The 8,952-nt window shown below is 36.5% G+C and overlaps 1 protein-coding gene and 1 long non-coding RNA gene across 3 annotated transcripts in view; one reads left to right on the forward strand and one right to left on the reverse strand.

Annotated features, from left to right (window-relative positions):
• Positions 1 to 8,952, reverse strand: part of pan (transcription factor pangolin) — an 826,450-nt gene that overhangs the window by 710,325 nt on the left and 107,173 nt on the right. The gene's annotated exons all lie outside the window — the stretch shown is intronic.
• LOC108373136 (uncharacterized) overlaps positions 7,603 to 8,952 on the forward strand; it is a 17,992-nt gene continuing 16,642 nt past the window's right edge. The window contains exon 1 of the long non-coding RNA XR_001848937.1: positions 7,603 to 7,848. This is a non-coding gene — a long non-coding RNA (uncharacterized LOC108373136). The remainder of the gene's footprint in view (positions 7,849 to 8,952) is intronic.

Raw genomic sequence — 8,952 nt, forward strand, 5'->3', positions numbered from 1 at the left:
CTTTATGGCATAGTTGTTGGCAATTTCAAAATGGATGCTTATAATTGTTCTACAGAAATCCAAAATACATAGACTTATTTCAGACGGAATACCTTAGAAGTAAGTTTCACGAAAGCAATTTAAGTGAAAAATTTTTTTTTTACTTGAATTTATTACAGTAAACGGCGCAGGATGATTTTGGCGGCTGATTTATCGGTAGTGATTTGAGATTTACCCCTGCACAACTCAACCCTGGCGTCTCCGAATGAAGCTTTAAGGCATAACAATACTGGCAAAAACTACATACATTGGGCCAATCGTAACACATAAAAATTCGATATACTTAATGGTGCAACAGGTTTATTTATTCTGACATTCACGGCACCTTTTCTAACTTGGCGATTATTCGTAATGACTCCAGCGCCACGTGGCAGCTCTTTTTTGCAATAGTACTGCCTTTACCGTTACCAATACATATTTTGAATATTAGCCAAAATGGATCATCAATGAGTTTTAGTAATAACTTAACTCCAGTGCCAACTGGCGGGTGAATTTGTGATTCTACACTATCCAGAGAGTTAATCAAAAACACACAAAAAAGTTCGTTAAAATCTGTCCGAGCATTTAGGAGGACTCACAAACACACCTACATATGAATTATATATACGTTTGTACGGCACCATGCCCCTTTTCAAATAGCCCGTTTTTCTTCATGAGTATAAGATTGAGTTTATATATCTCCACACCAAGTTCCAGTACTCTACAATGAACATTTCCAGAGATATTCGGTATGAAAAATTCGGTTTTTATGGGAGGTTCCACGCCCCCATCTATATATATATCGAACATTTTGTTAGCCTATAATAATCCTTGGGTCTTCTGAATCAGGTTACGGAAATTTCAAAAAAATCGGTTGAGCCGTTCTCCAGCTTTGAGAACACAAAAAAACGGCTTTCAAAATATTTATTGGTATAGATTGGTATGAATCGAAATGGTTTTGAATATGTATCACAATATGAGTGGTAGACGAAAGAGGTTTAAAAAGGTTGCCAACTGTTTAAAAGGTTAAATTCAAACTATTCAATAATTTGAATGAATTATTGCAATATGGGAATCAATCAAAATGATTTTAAAAGGGCTTAATTTCAAAACTACATGTAAAGGGTTTCCATCTGTTTAAAATCTCAATTGAGTTTAAAAAGTATGACAAGTGCGAAGTATAAGAAAGATTTAGTTTGAAAATATTTTGAAGATGGTTAAACAAATTTTAAACCTCCGGTTTTTGAATTGGGTTTTCTTGAAATAAATTTTACTCAATGTAACACGCAAAATTTTCATACACTCAGCGAAGCCGGTGAGGGCGATCTAGTTTTACTATATTTGGCTCATGGTTTCGCGAATATATTGATTTTTGTGTGTAAAATTTACTATCGCAAAGTGTTATATGTGTAATGAGCTAGACATTTATAAAAACATATTACTTATTACATAAAAAAAGAAATATAGCCAACACTGGTCAAGAAAAGGAGGTTTTATTATTGTCATCAGTGCAAATTACAAATCCCAAAAATCCCGGGATTATTTGCCAAGAACCCCGGGATTTTTGGGACCTATATATTGTTTACCTTTTTATTACTAAAATAGCAAATTTATTTACCGCGGGGGAAGGGGGTGCAATAACTCAAACGGCAATAACGCAAAATTTGCTTTATTTTACTTTTAAATGGGAAATAATCAGTGATCGGACTTCTACCACATTGTGGTAGATCTGCCACTTTTTTGAGCATCTACTACATCTACCACACAAGATCTGAAATCTACCACATATTTGCGTTTTTGAGTACCTACTTTTATTTTTGCTCGACATAATTTTCTTAATTTTAAGAGCAAGCCACGCTTGTTCAAAACTTTTGCTATGCAGACTTTAAATAGTGAACCACTAAAAGCCAACCCCAAATGAATCTAATTGCAAGGAATGTAGAAAAAACGCGATATTCTCATCATACTTGAATAAAAGCTTTAAATTCACCACTCAAAAGCAAAAAGAAAATACATATAATTTTTGTCCGAATTCAGCTTAATCTCATGTGTTTCTTGGTTTTAATGGCGCTAGCGCTTTTCATAGTGTTGGCGTTTTATGGTTTATGTAATAATTGTTAATTTTTTTGAAGCCTTTTATTAAATAAATTATAGGTGGGTTATGTGAGAGGAGTCCGTGGCAGTATCCAACTTTAAAAAATTTTAAGGTATGTTAGAGATATCACCAATCGGAATAAATTTGGTATGTATAACCGATTTAGTTTCCAGTTTTGTGGAAGGTAGGCTTGTCTTTCATTCGATTTTGCTCAAAGTTTGCATTCACATTTGAATAAGTCGTGTAAATGCAAGACATGAACGTCGCACGCAGCGTCCTAATACATACCTACTCCGATCGGAACCCTATGGGCATTTCTCTTTTATTTTTTATAAGCAAACAAATATACACAAAGTAGTCAGCAAAAAGCGCCCGTTTGCGGCCGATTATTGTCAAAAAGAAAGAAAAATGTTTACGCAAGAAACCAACAAAAAATCGAGTGACGATATTTTCTTTTTGTAATTTCCTTTTATTGCTGTTGGTAGGTTATTTTTTAAGCGGGATACTGCAGAATCTTCTTATATGCTTAGGCTATAAGCCCAGAGTGTAGTCTTTTAAGTTCTGCAATGTGTGTAGTAGGTATACCTGGAACAATGAACCAAGCGAATGCGGTTTCAATGGTGACGACGACGCTGCAATGTTCATGCCAGTGGCGTTGACAAGGCCAAGTAGCTGGGGTAGACAACACAAACGATATGGCAACTAAACAAAGAGGAAAGAGCGCAAATGCAAGGAGAAAAAATCAAACAACTACATATGTATGAATGTGTGAAGGTATGTTTTGTGGATATAAAATCGAAGTTGAAAAGAAATGTTAAAACTTTAAAGAATTGAAAGCAAACTCTTTGGAGTTTAAATCCCTCCGACCGAAGTGCCTGAATGAAAGTGCAACACATTATTGGGAGGTGATTCCTATTAAACGTCAGACACACGCATACATATATGACGCATTTTATAATAAATATACATGTACATATGTATGTATGTATGCATGTATGCAGAAAGGCAAGGCATTTAACAACGACTTGAAGGATTTCAACTTCAGGGCTCGATTTTTTCAGACTTGCTGCCGAGTGCCGTAGTCTGTACTACTACGATAGGCATGAATGCTATCTGTTCTAAATCGAGGCTATCAATCTATGAATCCATAAAATCGTATATAGCAGATTTCCGCGTTACGGTGAAGACAGACGAGTGATGAGCTAAAACTTAAAAGAAGTTAGATAGGGTTGATGCATGCTGAGAACTGAGGGATTTTAAGATTTATGTAACGTAGTATGTAAGCAAACCAAGCGCAATAAGTAGTGCTAGAGAGCTTGAATCTAAAACTAGCCATTTAGTTTGGTATTCTACCACTGACCAGAATGACGCAGGATTTCTTTTGGGTGTAAAATCAGTAAATAAGAACATATAACCGATTATTTTTCCTTAATGAAATGTTTTAAAGTTTATTCTTCAAATAAAAACTATAAAGGTGAATATGTAGTCTCAGTTAGAGATGGGAAAACACGTAACCCCGCGTGTTACGCATTTTCACGTGTAAGCGTGAGCGGTTTTGAGAAAAAATCACGTAATTTCCGTGATCATGCTTGACTGAAATTTTTGCTGGCGTGAGCGTGTGTGAGTTAGATTTTCCGTCAATCACGTAGTTTTCACATACGTACGTATGTATGTGTGCGTATTCTCAATGAAAATGAAATCGTAAACTACTACTGTTTAACTTAATAGTGTAAAAAATAGTTGGTTTTGGTTTCAAGTTCTCTAAACATTTATTTAAGTTTTTAAATTTTCGACATACAACAATACGAGACTTACGACACCGTTGTGTATCTCTCAATTATCAGAAAATTAGAAAACAAAAGTTGTGACGATGTTTTGCAACTAAAAAAAAAACTAAAGTTTTGCCACTTCTTAGAAACCTTTCAAGGCAAAGTTAAAACATACCAGCTAGGTCAGCAACTAGTAAAAGAGTTTTTTTCTGTGTCAGGCAGAGTTCTAGAAAAAGACGTACATGACCGCTTGGTGAAAATCTCTACAAAATATTATTTTTAAACAAAAATATAAGCTAATGTAATTTTAAAATTATATTGAATGAATATTGGTGTGAATTCTTTTCTATACTCGTAAGACATATGCACATATGTACAGTGTTGGAAAAAATATTAGGAGCCATAGCCTTACTTCCTTTTTATGGTAGCACAGTTTTGCATACATTCGTTCTACTTTACTGAAATCAACTGTAAACTAATGTTATCAAACAGTACTTTATTTAATAACCTATTAAAGCGAAGTAGTCTTTGCATTACAAAAAAGAAAAACAGCGCTTTAAGGTGCCCTTCACCCAATTTGAAATGGAAAAAACTGGTTATTAAAAAAAGGTTTTTAAAGACAAACTTTTATCATAAAGAAAATTGATGCCGCACCAACTAACAGCTAATTTTTCGGTGCAGATATTTCTTCCTATTTAAGTAATATACGTCGTAAAAATGTAACAAATCGGATCATAAATACGGGCTTTCCAAATATCTCGACAGCTGCGCCACATAGGGGATTAATTAATCTTTCATGTTGCTTGTCATCGGCTTCTGAGCCAATGCTAGAAATACACATAGTAGTATGGTATTAATATTACGATCAATACCACATTCTCATACTACAAATCATTGTAGTTGCTACGTAGCAACGGCAAATTTCTATACCACATGTTTGTCCCAGGCACAAGATTCAAGCTTCAAGTAGCTAGTTCATCGATAAGTTGGTTAAAAATTGATTGCGAGATAACACACAGGCGAAACAGAAAGCTTGTAATAATAAGGACAAAAACAGTTTTATACTAGTGCGCATTCAAAAATAGCCAACAACGCGTCGAGATATTTTTTAAATTAAAGTGATTTAGCTTTGTACCACGTATATGTTTTTTAGGAAAAATGAAAAAAGCAACAAAGTCTTAGCGGTAGAAGTTATAGCTGCTATTTCGAAGATCGCCAGATCTCCTCATCAGACCACTTTTCCTAGACTGCACCAAGGATCGAACCCGCATCATCGATGTGCAAAGTCAGAAGCGCTTACCACAGAGCTATCTCTAGCGTATGCCGTTTTTAAATCGATTAAATCGAAGATCGATTAATCAAGCTCTTTCGATTAGATTTCTTGTCGATTTCCTAGCTTCGATTCGATCAGTGAATCGATACAAAAAATTCAAGAATCGACATTCGGTTTTTCATCAATTGATGCATATTGATTTACGGTTTGCACTAGAAAATCTAGAAAATTTTTAAGAAAGTTGAATTTGAGGCTAGTCGAAAAAATGCAGGCGAAGATGTCAGGAGATGATTAAAGTGAAAGGGAGCTTCAACTAAATATTAGATTTTGAAGGACGAAAATTTATGATTCCAAGTAAATTTAGAAAAAAAATTCCAATTAAAGTTTTTTTCCTCTCAAAATGGAAATTATCATAGGATAACCACTCAAATGTTAATGAATTGTCTCAATGTACAATAACACAAAATTTTTTAACAGTTCCTAATTTTTACAAGTTGGCGTTCGATAACGACACAAAATTATCCATCACTCAAAAAATTGAGAGAAAACGTTAATTTTAGTGCTAGAGAAACGTTCATTTTTTGCTTGAAAAATTTAGCCAGCAAAAACATATGATCAGAAAATATATGGTTGCAATTTTTGCAAAAAAAAATAGAATTTTTCGAATTTTGCTAGTTTATACGCTTTTTGGCTGCCTGCTATGTGATTATGATAGAGCTAACTAGTTCTTACTTCCAGAAATGTTCCAGGCGAACACTGAACACTGACTTTCCTTTTTTCCATTGCGGCAACATAAATTTCAGTTTGTTTACAAACAAAACATAAACAACGGGATGGACAATAGTCCCTTTATACTGAACCAGATCACGTTTTGTATTCCTTTTAGGCCTTCTAGACATTTAATGCCCATTAAGCTAACTATTTGTAGAACAAATTTTGAAATGCATGATGCTTTTCGTTGCCTATGCCAGGACTTTAATAATCATTACGACTATTTTGACACCTCCGACTCACTTTTTACCATTAAGAAAACCTTACTTGAGATTTTGAATAAATAACATGTAAACCCTTACAATACACCTTATCGTTCAGCTGAACTATATTTCTGTTCTGTTTGTGAGGTAAACGTGGTCGACTCGCATACTTTCCCGACTGTGCCACGGTTGTGTTGAGCATTTGTAAATCAAACTTTGAAATGCATGATGCTTTACGATGGTTATGCCAAGATTGTAACAAACACTATGATTGCTTCTACATATCTGAATCGCTTTTTTGTAACTAAATAAATTAATATCTTTAACCGGGAACGATAAATTACACAATATCTATGACTGCTTAGTACAATTGTAATCGGCTTCGTATATTTTCGCGACCGCGTAAGACTATACGACCATGGATCAAAAACTCGGCCTTTCCGACCATGATCAACAGCTTGTCCACAGCGCGGAGCGGAAACTAGAGCTTTCCGCCTGCCACACACTCAAAGTAAAGACTTCGGGAACATGGATCGGAAACTCGTTCTTTCTGACCATGATGAACAGCTTGTCCACAGCGCGGAGCGGAAACTAGAGCTTTCCGCCTGCCACACACTCAAAGTAAAGACTTCGGGAACATGGATCGGAAACTCGTTCTTTCTGACCATGATGAACAGCTTGTCCACAGCGCGGAGCGGAAACTAGAGCTTTCCGCCTGCCACACACTCAAAGTAAAGACTTCGGGAACATGGATCGGAAACTCGTTCTTTCTGACCATGATGAACAGCTTGTCCACAGCGCGGAGCGGAAACTAGAGCTTTCCGCCTGCCACACACTCAAAGTAAAGACTTCGGGAACATGGATCGGAAACTCGTTCTTTCTGACCATGATGAACAGCTTGTCCACAGCGCGGAGCGGAAACTAGAGCTTTCCGCCTGCCACACACTCAAAGTAAAGACTTCGGGAACATGGATCGGAAACTCGTTCTTTCTGACCATGATGAACAGCTTGTCCACAGCGCGGAGCGGAAACTAGAGCTTTCCGCCTGCCAAACATTAAAAGTAATGACTTCGGGAACATGGATCGTAAACTCGTTCTTTCCGACCATGATCAACAGCTTGTTCATAGCGCGGAGCGGAAACTAGAGCTTTCCGCCTGCCAAACATTAAAAGTAATGACTTCGGGAACATGGATCGTAAACTCGTTCTTTCCGACCATGATCAACAGCTTGTTCATAGCGCGGAGCGGAAACTAGAGCTTTCCACCAGCCACACATACAAAGTAATGTCTTCGGGAACATGGATCGGAAACCAGGCCTTACCGACCATGATCAACAGCCTGTCCGCAGCGCGCAGAGGAAACTAGGTCTTATGTGCCCGCCGCACACAAAAGTGGAAGACTAGGCTTCGCCAGCTACCAAACCTGCTATTTTATATTATTGTTATTATTATTATTATTACAAATAAATATGTATAATTAGTCTACTCTGTAATATATCCCACATACTTAAATATCTAAATGTTCTATTCTCATTTGTCTGTAAGAAAACATTTTTCTGTAGACCAAATAAATAAAAGTCAGCTGGTTTGCCTTATTCTTCCTGTTTTTGCAAGGGATGGCTAATTTCTCTTCGTTAACTTGTTTGGTTTTCCTCTCATTTTGGAGAGGATTTTCGCTTGCCCTCTTGATTTGGATTTTTGGCTACTGATGGCTAATTTGGTTATCGAAAACAACTAATATAGAACTGAAATATAGTGAAACCCGCTTAAGTACCCCCCGCTTAAGCACCTAACCCGCTTAAGTAACCAACATTTTTGGACACCGTGAACTTTTTAATATAATCCGAAGAAAATCCCTCTCTTAAGTACCTCCCCGCTTAATTACCCAACCCGCCTAAGTACCTCAATTTTTCGTGCCCCATTCACAATTTTTTTTTATAATTTTCCCCTTTTGGGTGTTCTTTTAAAATTCTTGAAATATTTACGTATTTTGAAATTCAGTAGCAGCGCTACACACCTTCGGTAAAAAAATTCTAAAAAATCAACGGTAACTTTTAGCAACTTGAAACTTGCACGTTATTACACTAACATTGAATGGGCTATAAAACCAGGGTGGGCAAAAACTCGGAGTTCGAGCGAGCGAGCGAGTGAGCAAACTCCTACTCAATGCCTCGCAGACAACGAGGCGCTCGCAGCTCGTACTCGTAGCAGCAATGAGGCCAGGCATGAGAAGTTTGGCTCGCTCGCCAAACGAGCGAGCGCTGCTTGTTTGCTCGCGCTCCTATTAAATGAGCGAGGCTGTTGGGTGTTGCCTCGCTCGCAGTGCGAGGCGAGTAGCTGTCTGCATACTCACTCTGCTAGGAAAGACGAGTGAGCGACGAGCGAGCGCTCCGAGTGTACTATACAACACATGCATTTTTGTGCATAAAAATGTGGGAATGTATGTCAATAGATTATGTACGAAAGTATGTTAATAATTGTATGTACATATGCATATATATATGTGAAGTATTATATTAGGGCAGCATTTAAAACAACAAATAAAATTGATTACATACATAAGCATAGATTATGGAATGAATTATTTTTTAGAGTTATATTCATACATGTGTACACACATAACATGCATATTTATATATGTTTGTATGTACGTATTTATTTATGTATATATGCATTTATATATGTATGTACATATGCATGTATTTTGTCTTTACAGAGAAAAGTAAGTAACGAAGATATTATAATCGTTTGTGCCGCAGAAAGAAAAAACAAGTAAGCACTTGCTAACACCCCCAAAATAGTTTTCTACTTGTAGCAGTTATGC

The sequence above is a fragment of the Rhagoletis zephyria genome, unplaced genomic scaffold (assembly GCF_001687245.7).
Source record: "Rhagoletis zephyria isolate East Lansing unplaced genomic scaffold, Rhagoletis_zephyria_1.1 Rzeph_scaffold_00004, whole genome shotgun sequence".
NCBI classification, from domain to species: Eukaryota; Metazoa; Arthropoda; class Insecta; order Diptera; family Tephritidae; genus Rhagoletis; species Rhagoletis zephyria.